The sequence below is a fragment of the Mastomys coucha genome, chromosome X (genome assembly GCF_008632895.1).
Source record: "Mastomys coucha isolate ucsf_1 chromosome X, UCSF_Mcou_1, whole genome shotgun sequence".
Lineage (NCBI taxonomy): Eukaryota > Metazoa > Chordata > Mammalia > Rodentia > Muridae > Mastomys > Mastomys coucha.
Window position 1 is genome coordinate 163,000,034 of NC_045030.1, and position 11,446 is coordinate 163,011,479.

At 39.7% G+C, this 11,446-nt stretch overlaps 1 protein-coding gene and 1 pseudogene across 2 annotated transcripts in view; one reads left to right on the forward strand and one right to left on the reverse strand.

Annotated features, from left to right (window-relative positions):
* Nucleotides 1-11,446, forward strand: part of Mid1 (midline 1) — a 363,560-nt gene that overhangs the window by 94,799 nt on the left and 257,315 nt on the right. The window lies entirely within an intron of this gene.
* LOC116090731 lies at nt 189-3,175 on the reverse strand (annotated as a pseudogene). Its single transcript, XR_004118802.1, has 2 exons — nt 2,924-3,175; nt 189-1,595 (listed from the first exon to the last, which is right to left on the reverse strand). The product of XR_004118802.1 is annotated as an F-actin-capping protein subunit alpha-1 pseudogene (transcript).

Consider the following 11,446-nt stretch of genomic DNA (forward strand, 5'->3'; position numbering starts at 1 on the left):
AAAAAAAAGACACTAGCGTTCTCTGAAATACCAGGTTATAATAGAAAGACATTGCCTCAGAGTTTTTTTTTCACTTGGTTTTATTCCAATTTGTGAGTAACATACGTGTTGGATTCAGCAAGAATTTGAGAGTGACATGGGTGTTTGATTCAACAACGCAGAGAATGCACCAATGAATCAAAACAGTGTTATAGGTTCAGCAATATACCATAAGTTACTCTCATATTTATTTTATGAGTAAACCCTGTTGGATCTTCTAAGCCCACACATCCTAGAGACTGCTACAGTGGGCCATTAAGCATGTTTCAACTTGAGTTCTTTGCAGATCTTATACGTATGTATCTTGTTCCAGTCCATTTTGTGGTAGGTAATTGGAAGCTGTCTGCGCAAGGCTTTGAATGTTGTACATGACATTGTGTGGTAGTTTTCACTAACAGCTGCCTGATACCCATTTTCTACCCTCTCAATGATCTTAATAAACATCTTCACTGTTTGATCTTCACTGATAACTGTTAATGATTCTTGTACATTCTTATGGACAACTAGCTGAATATTTCCATTTTCATAATAATGAACGTGAACTTTGAGCATTCCAATTACCTGTGCTGTGGGTGGAGTGATGGTTAACTTCCACTGTGATTTCCAGCATCCATTCCAGAATTTTTTTGGCTGAAACTTGTGGCTTTCAATACAAGCAATAATGGTCTTTTTCCCTTGTATAATTTTACCATAAACAGTACTAAAGCCAGTAGAATAATTCTGTTTCACATAGGCTTTTAAAGCCCTATCACAGCAATCCCTCAAATATGATAAATTTCCATCTGTAACCTCTAGTTGGAGGTCACTGACTATTTTTCGTAGGTGATCAAACTTAAAAGAAATTCTGTTTCTTGGATCAAAAAATCTGTTGTTACCCAGATGACCATGTTCTGTAACTAAAGTATGATCTTCATACCCTTCTATCTTCACGGGTATGAACTGATGCATGTTATATTGAGCAATTGCCTGTCCTATCCTTTTCCTGAGAAGATTGTCATTATTAATCAACTGCCGAATATCATGGAAGACTTCCTTAAATTCACCTGGAGGTGCTTGTTTGATGAATTTTGTAGCTAGATATATCTTCTTCTCATCAGATGCTGTATCTTTGCAGCTGGCCATTTTGTCTTTTTACATTTGCACTATTTTCAAAATAGTGCATGTTTCTTCTCCCTGCCTGGAGTATAGATATCTTTAGAAAGTTTTCTTCTGCTATGGTTTGTCTGAGATTTAAATCACATTGGAAACCACCTGTATGTGTCTTTGCTAAGCTTAATCATTCTAGTTAAGATGCTCAATGACTAGGGAAAATACCACAGAAGCCTCTGCCTTGCTTTCTAGTCTCAGTCTTGCTAATTCCTGGGCAGGGCCTCCCTCCTCTGATTGAGATTCTAGCTGTAAAGAGGAAAGCATTCATCTGCTCAGGGGCAAGCAGGGAAAACTACTTATCTCCAGCGGTTTGTCTTTAGGAGGACATCTTCTGTTCCACTAGTCACATTAGTATCACTGCAGCGTTTCTTCTTTGTCAAATCTTCCTTAATTTTGGAACACAAGCTCTAATAAGAATAGGTAAAGATAATGCCATTACAATTTACCTAATAATCCAGGAAACCACTGATGCTACACTTCAATCAGAACACCTACAGTATGATGAGCACCACACCCACCTCATGATGAACAGGGCATCTACCTGATGGGTCAAGTAGAATACTTCCATGACACTTAGAGTAGAACACCTAAATGATTGTTAGAGCAGGACACTTACCTTATAGTTAGGGGTGTGAAAGCCATGCTCCATGACTCTGCTGCACTTTGAGAGTGGCATTTCACTACTGACAGCTCCAGGGATGAATTTAGTAGGACTCCACCCCACATTAAGAGCTAGACCATAACATACACCACAGAGATGCTGTCCACTATAGCTAGGGAAGGGACTCTAGACAGCTCCAGCATGGCCTATACAGTTCTAGCAAGCATTACCTGTCTACCTGTTCCTTCTTCATTGCTAAAAACAATATATTACATTCTTAAAGCTAGCCACCAGGGTCTATTCCCTTATTTGGCCATTCCTTATCCTGAAGCTTACTACCAAGGTCAAGCTATCGAAGTATTGAAGTCCAGAAATTTAAAAAAAAAAAAAAAAAAACCCTTAGTTCACCTAATTAACCTGTCCAGTCAATCAATAGTAAATACCTCATTGTAATATGGGTTTCCCTTTGTACATTTATAAACTCCTATTTGCTTATTGGCCATGTCTGACTCTGCTGTCCAGAGGCAAGCCTTCGTCCACTACACTAGGATAAATAATTCTTCTCTGTCTGCTTTGTTTTCTTCCTCTTCTCCTTGTTCCTCTATCCCCTTTTAGTTTCTTATTCTTTTATCTACTGTTATCTCTGGGAGAAATAAATTTCCTTTGTGCTGAGAAGTTAGTCTTAGGGATTCAGAGACAATACCAGTCCTTATACCTAACTATACCATGATCAGCTTAGCCATGAAGAGCCTCCTTTCTTCTCATATCTATCATTGTACTAACCTGGTTGTAGCATGAAATGTTTTATGTACCTAGCTCTTGAAAGGATCTTCAACATGTATCCAACTGACATTTTGTTAGCACTGCTTGACCCTATGACCTTTCGTGTTGGTTGGTAGCCCTTTGGACTTCTGGAAACAGGAGAAGATATAAAAAGCCAGCAGTGATTTTCCTTTAGGATGGCAACTTCTACTTCTACACAGACTCATTGGTTATACTGCTACACTTCTAATTTGGCAAACCCTCCATATTGTGGAAACTGGAGCCCTAATGGGTACAGGAAAAGATAGTACTTTACCATTTATCTAAGTACCCAGGAAGCCAATGCTGCTATAGTTAGATCAGAATACCTACCTGATGTCGAACAGGATACTCTCCTGATGATGGGTAGAGTGGGGTACCTATATGATGGTTAGGGCAGGATATCCACTTTTTGGTTAGAGGTGTAGAAGTCAGCTTCTCTTCATTTCTCTCTGATATTTGACTTTCCCTACTGAATTCAGGAGGGTCTGCCCCACATTGTGAGATAGACCATACATCACAATGATGCTGTCTAACAGAGGCCTAGTGAAGGGACTCTAGCCATCTAGCCATCTCCAGCATGGCCTCCATAGCTACTTATTCCCTCTGCCTTGCTAAAAAAAAAAAAAAAAAAAAAAAACGATGAAATTACAATAATAAAGCTAGCCACCAGCCACCAAGTTCTTTTCCCTTATTTGGCCACTTTCTCTTCCTGATGCTGACTATCTATAAAAGTCTAGCTATAAAAGTATTTAAGTCCTGCAATCAAAAATCTCCTCTTAGATCACCTAACATGTCCAATGAATCAATATTAAATACCTCATCCTAACATGGTGTTTCCCCCTTGTACTAGTATAAACTGCCATATGTCTACTGGCCATGTCTTCCTCCTCTGCCCAGAGGCAAACCTTTATCCTCCACTCTGGGACTAATACCTGTTCTCTGTCTACCTTCTTCCATTCCACTTATCCCTGGTCCTCTATCTCCTCTTTTAGTCTTTCATTGTTCCTCTGTGGTAAATAAATCTCTTTGTGCTAAGAACCTGGTCTTGGGGATTCAGATCCAATACCAGTTCTTATACCTAGCTACACCATGATTAACGCGGCCATGAAGAGCCTCTTTTCCTCTCACCTTATCTGTCATTATCCTTACCTTTTGGAATAATAAATAGTGTGCCTGGTTCTTGAAATTATTCCAAGTATATAGTCAACTGACACTTTATTAGAACTGCTTGACCCTATGACCTTTAATACTGGTTGCCTCTTGGAACTCTGGGAACATCAGAGGGTATAGCAAGCCAACACTCTTTTACCTTGGGGATGGCAACTTCTACTTCCACTAAATGGCCTCATTGATTGTACTGTGACATTTTTAGTTTGATATGCCTTCTTTATTTTAAGAACTGGAGCCCTAAGGGGTATAGGAAAAGTTAATACCTTTACAATTAATCTAAGCATCCAGGAAGACAGTGCTGCTATACTTAGATCAGGACATCTACCTGAGGATGAGCAGGACATCTATCTGATGGGTCAAGTATGATTTGATACTTGTATGACGTTTAGAGTTGGGCACCTACATGATGGTTACAGCAAAACAGCTACTTTATGGTTAGAGGCGTGAAAGCCAACGTTCGAGACACATCTGTACACTGAAAGTGGAGCTTCACTACTGCCATCCCATCCACATGGATAAATTCCAGATAGCTATGTCTCATGTTGTGAAGTAGACCATATACCACAAGATGCTGTCTAACAGAAGCCTAATGAAGAGATTCTAGCTAGCTCCAGCATGGCCTACATGGCTCTGGCAGGCCTTGCCCTTGTACCTAATCCCTCTACCTTGTTAAAAATTGTAGATTACATTCCAAAAACTAGCCACCAAGGTCTATTCCCTTATTTGTCCACTTCCTCATCATGACCCTGACTACAAAGGTACAGCTATCAAAGTATAGAAGTCCAGCAATCAAAAAGCCCCTTTAAGTTCACTTAATTATCATGACCGAATATTCATTCAATTTTAAATACCTCATCCTAATTTGGGGTTTCCCCTTAGACCTGCATAAACTGCCATTTTTTCTTTGGGTCATGTCTGTCTCCTTTATCCAGATGGAGGCCTTTGTCCTCCAGTCTGGGTCTAAAATCCCTTCGCTGTCTACCTCATTTTCTTCCCCTTCTCCCTGTTATCTCTCTTGTCACTTAATCTCTTATTACCTGACCTTTGTCCCTCCGAGGCAAATAAATCTCCTTTGTACTAAGAACTTGGTGGATCTTAGCCAATGTCAGTCCTTATACCTATGTGCACCATGGTCAACAGGGCCATGAATAACCTTCTTTCTTCTCACCTTCTCTATCATTGAGTTCACCTTGTAATAATAAAATACTTTGCCTTTCTGGCCCTTGAAAGGATCCCCAAAGTGTAGTCAACTGACAGAACTACTTGACCTTATGACCTTTAGTGGTGTTTGCCCTTTAGAACTCTGAGAACACCAGAAGATATAACAAGCCAGCACTGTTTTGCCTTTAGGATGGCAACTTCTGCTTCCATTAAACAGTCTCATTGTTTGTACTGTGATATTTCTAGTTTACCAAGGCTTCCTTGTTTGGGAAAGAAGGACCCTAATGTATATTGGAAAAATTAATGACTTTGCAATTCATCTAATCATCCGGGAAGCCAGCACTGCTATAGTTAGATCAGGACACCTATCTGATATTGAGCAGGACACTCTCCTTATGATGAATGTGGCGTCTACTTGATGGATTAAGTAGGATACCTATATGATGGTTAGAACGGGGCACCTTCCTTAAGGCTAGAAATGTGAAGGCCAAACTCCAAGACTCTGCTGCACTCTGGGAGTGGTATGCCATTACTAGCTGTGCAAGAGATGAATTCAGGAGTGTTCAACCTGACACTTTGATTAGAACATATATCACAATGATTCTGTAGAGCAAGGCCTGGTGAAGTGATTCCAGACATCTCTAGCATGGCCTACATGACTTTGGTAAGCCTTGAGTTTCTACTCATTCCATCTCCCTAAAACAAACAAACAAACAAACAAACAAACAAAAAAACCCACGAGATTACATTCCTAAAGCTAGCCACCAAAGTCTATTCCCTTATTTGTCTACTTCCTCCTGTTGAGACTGACTACCAGGTTCCAGCTATAGCTGTATTGAAGTCCAGCAATCCAAATATCCTTTTGGTTCACCTTATTAATATATCAAATGAATCAGTATTAAACATCTCATCCTAACATGGGGTTTCCCCTTGTTCCTGTATAAACTGCCATTTGACTATGGGCCATGTCTGTTTTCTCTATCTAGATGCAGGCCTTTGTCCTTGACTCTGGGACTGATACCTCTTCCCTGTTCCCTTCCTCTTTCCCTTTGTCCTCTACCTCCTCTTAGTGTCTTATTCCCTGACCTTTAAGTAAATCCCCTATGTGCTGTGAAATTGGTCTTGGGGGTTCAGAGCCAATAGTAGGCCTTATACCTAAGTGTATCATGGTCAAAAGGACCATGAAGAGCCTCCTTTCCTCTCGCTGTATATATGCTTGTCCTTTGTGTTTCTGGCCCTTTGAAGGGATCCCTAATGTGTAGTCAACTGACCAAACTGCTTGACCCTCTGATCTTTTGTGTTGGTTGTCTCTTTAACTTCTGGAAATCGAGGCAGAGTAGTGTATGGCAGGACAAAAATAAGAGATTGTCGAGTCAGCAGAAGCTGAGCTGAGCCAGGAAAGTTATTTTTAGGAGACAGGATTAAGAACCCCGAAAGAACTTTTACAAAGTAGAAAATCATAAAAACTTAAAGCTATACCTTGTCTCAGCTTTTCTCTGTGCCTCTTATTTTTCTATCCCCTGCTGCCCCTATTTTACGACTGTCTCACTTGGTAGAGCTGGCTAGCCTGGAACCTGGTTGCCCTTGAACTCATAGAGCTCTGTCTGCCTCTGCCTCACTAGAGCTAAGATTAAAGGTGTTAGCCCCCCACCAGTCTTACCTCTTCTTTAATTATGTCCATGATTCTTGTTCTGTCTCTGTCTCTCTTTCTTCATCTCTTTCTCATCATTTCATTTCTATCTATCTTAGTCTTTTTTATTAAATCCACCACCCTCCATTTCTCCCTTTGTATCCTTTTGTGTTTCTCCCAGGACTTGAGTTTCCTCTCTCTAACTGACCCCATGAAGTCTATTCTTTTCTTCCTCTGTCACTCAATCCTTTATTTCTTCCTATTGTTTTTTTTCTTTTCTTTGTTCATATTTTATTCTCTTCTTGCTGCTTGCCCCATACATTTTTTATTTGCAGCTCCTCTGAGTAACTTCTCAGAGAAAACTTTTAAAATAGTGGCAGGAAGCTTCTGTGATATTTGCCCTTCGCAGTTCTTCCTTAGGCTTCAGAGCCATCTTCAACCTTGTGTTGCCTTACTCCTACATTTCAAAAATGTGTAATTAGTTACCATTATCTGTTCCAAGTACAGAATATTTAAGGATTAAAAAAGTATACATCCCTTGGGTATCCATATTATCTTGTATACAAGGGACTTATAATGTATATTTGATGAGTTTTCTGGGTTCTAGAGAAATTAGTTTACAAGAGTTCTAAGAAAGCCTGTCAAATAACTCTTATTCTTGCAGCCTATGTTTTATTCCTAAGTATAGTTAATAGAGATTAAAGCAAGGTTTCCATTAGCATTTTAAAATTTCTTTGTTATGCAATGAAAAACAATATTCTAACACTGTTGGTTTTCCAAATCCAGGGGTGGAATACAGAAATCAGAGTGTGCATGTTTACTTGTGTGATGATACACCCATGTTATAAATAGAATAACTGCAAATGTACTTCATCAAAAAAATTTTCATATCCATAAATGCTTTCTCAATGTGTGTACATAGCCATAAATCCTAAAAATCAGTTATTCTCAAACTTTCTAATGCTGTATCCCTTTAATATAGTTCCTCACATTGTGATGACCCCCAACAATAACATTATTTTTGTTGCTACTTCATAACTCTGATTTTGCTACTTTATAAATCAGGAGTTAAATAATAAATAAGTTAAATAATAAATCAAATAATAATAAGTTAAATAATAAATAATAAGTTAAATAATAAACCAATGTAGATAAAGGATTGTCAAAGGGGTCAAAACCCACAAGTTCAGAACTGCTTCTCTGGTGGTCTTGCTTTTTTGGTGTGTTGGGGTAACCAGGGATCACTGTGGTGGGAGAACTGGGTTCTGATGATGCCAAGTAGTCTTATAGAGGAAGCAACAGTGTCAACAGGCCAGATCCCCTGGAGCTTCCGGGGATTGGACCACCAGCCAAAGAATACACATGGAGTGACCCGTTCTGGGCAGTGGTGGCGCACGCCTTTAATCCCAGCACTTGGGAGGCAGAGACAGGTGGATTTCTGAGTTCGAGGCCAGCCTGGTCTACAGAGTGAGGTCCAGGACAGCCAGGGCTACTCAGAGAAACCCTGTCTTGAAAAAACAAAACAAAACACATGTAGTGACCCATGGGGCTAGACACATATGTGGCATAGGATGGCCTTGTTGGATATCATTGGGAAGAGAGGCCCTTGGACCTGAGGGTGTTTGATGCCCCAGTGTAGAAGAATGCCAGGGCAGGAGGATGGAAGTGAGTGGGCAGGGGAGAATCCTCATAGAGGCAGGGGAGGGGAGGATGAGTTAGGGGGTTTCCGAAGGGGACACCTTAAAAGGGTTAGGGTTAGGGTTAGGGTTAGGGTTACATTTGAAATGTAAATCAAGAAAATATCCAATCTAAAAAATAATAATAAGTTGAAGGAGCCATGAGGAGCAAACCAGTAAGAAAAACTCCTCCATGGTCTCTGCCTCCAGGTTCCTGCCCTGACTTCCCTCAATGATGGACTATAAGCCAAATAAACTCTTTTCTTTTCAAGGAAAAAAATGCTTTAAATCAGAAAAAAAAACTGCTCCTCTAAACCTATAGTACCATTCAAAGACCTAATTATTTAAAGACAAATTTTAAGATGTGTCTTAGTTAGGGTTACTATCACTGTGATGAAACATCATGTCCAAAGCAATTTGGGGCAGGGTAGAATTTATTTGGCTTATACTTCCACATAGTAGTCCAACATTGAAGGAAATCCTGACAGGAACTCAAACAGGTTCAGAACTGGGAGCCAGCTGAGTCAGTGGCCCTGGAGGAATACTGCTTACTGGCTTAATCATTATGGCTTACTCAGCCTGTTTCTTGTGGAACCTAGGTCCCTCATCCCAGGGATGACCCCATCCACAATTGTCTGGTCTTGCTCCCATCAATCACTATGAAAATGCCTTAAAGTCTTGCCTATGGACCAATCTTATGGCAGCATTTCCTTAATTGAGATTCCCTCATCTCAGAAGCCTTTAGTTTCAGTCAAGCTGACTACCCAGCAGATGATGTTATCATGAACTACACTTAGGAAGAATGACTAGGCAATTTGAGAGTTTGTGGTTTTATGTGAAGATACTATTGAATCTCCTTGTTTAAGTTTAAACAGTATTATTCAACAAGACATCTAAATCTGTCATAAATAACTGAAGAAGTATGAATCACATAACTCAAATAATCTTCTAGTTCTTATCAAGGAAAAGAAGTCTGAAGAAAAGAAAGGAACATGAGGAAGGAGAAATATGGAAGTTCTTTTATAATCGTACTAAGTCTACACGTTAGCATGTCCTTTCCACTGTCTTCCATGTACACTACGGCTGAAGACATCCTGGTAATTTCAAAAACAATAGGCCTCCTTTCTTATCAAACTTCAACCCATGGGAGCTGTCATGAGCTTTTTTCTTCTTGATAGAAAGGGCAAGTTTTAGTCTTGAACAATAGCAACTACTACAAAAATAATACTTACAGACATCACTGTCAATTTTTTTTATGACTCTTGGAAAACCAAAACAAAGACAAAACCAAAACAAAACAAAACAAAGCAAATAGAAATTGAGGAATTCTAAAGTGGTACTCCCCTAGTTCCTAGTCAACCTCTAAACAGCTTTTGGCTTCACCAATAAAGTTTCTCAACCCAAAAGCCAAGAATACACCTTCTGACTTCAAAAGCAATGTAATAAAAATAGACACCCTTTGAAATCTTACTTTGAAAAAATTTATACTGGTGTAGAAATTAATTTACCCTGACCATGTTCCTAAAACATCACAAATATTAATATTAAATTGAGCCAGGTGGTGATGACACACGCCTTAAATCCCAGAACTTTAGAAGCTGAGGCAAGTGGATCTCTGAGTTCGAGGCCAGCCTGGTCTACAGAGTGAGTTCCAGGACAGCCAAGGCTACACAGAGAAACCCTGTCTCAAGAAAATGAAAAACCAAACCAAGCCAAACCAAATAATTAAATTATTTTCAGGAATTCTTTGTCTTAAAAGGCAGAAGTTTCAAGAACAAGAATTTTAAATGGAACTTTAACACATATATTACTCGACAAAATTCCCTTAAGCTTCTTTACAGAGCTCTATACTAGATTTTGTTTTAGTATAAGAAAAAAATTACATCTAATACAAACCAAAAATAACAAGACCTATAAAAAACACACTACTGTGTGTTTGAAAATCCCCTTTGTTTCTCATAGTTTAATGCTGTAAAATGGAAGAAAAAAATCACGTTAGTTAGCAGTACATGTCTGAGCATGCTGTGATAAATTTCAAGTAATCAGGTAGCGATGAATAAATCTCCAAGAGGTATGAGAGAGGAGCAACCACAGTCACTCCTGATATCAGAAGAACAAAGAGTATAGGAACTGCCAAAACTATAATTGAGATACAATTTCACAGATCCTAAGTTCCATGAGTTTTAATGAACTTACATGCCCATGTAACTAGAGCCTCAGCCACTAGGACATTACTATCCAGTAATGCCTCCATGCCTCCTCCTTAGTATCCTACCAACTTTATATTAAGCATTTGTCTTATATACCACTTGTAGGTGTTGAAAATGTTCAAAAATATTTCTGTACAAATTTCTGTGGGGATACTTAAGTTAGGGAAATACTTGGGAATGGAAATTGTGGTCACCGAGTATATTGAAATATTCTAGAAGCTACAAATTTTTTTCAAAGAATATCCTATGGAAATTATCCTGAGTGAGGTAAGCCAATCACAAAAGAACACATATGGTATGAACTCACTGATAAGTGGATATTAGTCCAGAATTTCAGAATACCCAAGATACAATTCACAGACCACATGAAGCTCAAGAAGAAGGAAGACCGCAGTTTGGATACTTCAGTCCTTCTTAGAAGGGGATCAAAATCCTGGGAGGAGATACAGAGACAAATTTTGGAGCAGAAACTGAAGGAAAGGCCATCCAGTGACTGTCCCACCTGAGGATCCATCCCATATACAGTTACGAAACCCAGATACTATTGTGGATGCCAACAAGTGCTTGCTGACAGGAGCCTGATATAGTTGTCTCCTGAGAGGCTCTGACAGTGCCTGGCAAATACACAAATAGAGGCTCACAGCCATCCATTGGACTGAGCACAGGGTCCCCAATGAAGGAGCTAGAGAAAGGACTCAAGGAGCTGAAGGGGTTGGCAGCCCCATCGGAGGAACAACAACATGAACCAACAAGTACCTCCAGAGCTCCCATCAACCAAAGAGTACATATTGAGGGACCCATGGCTCCAGCCACATATGTAGCAGAGGACGGCCCTGTTGGACATCAATGAAAAGAGAGGCCATTGGCTTGATTCCCCAATGTAGGGGAATGCCAGGACAGGGAAGCAAGAGCAGGTGGGTTAGTGAGCAGAAAGAGGGGAGGTGGAATATGGAGGTTTTTGGAGTAGAAATGGGGGAAGGGCATAAAATTTGAAATGTAAGTAAAG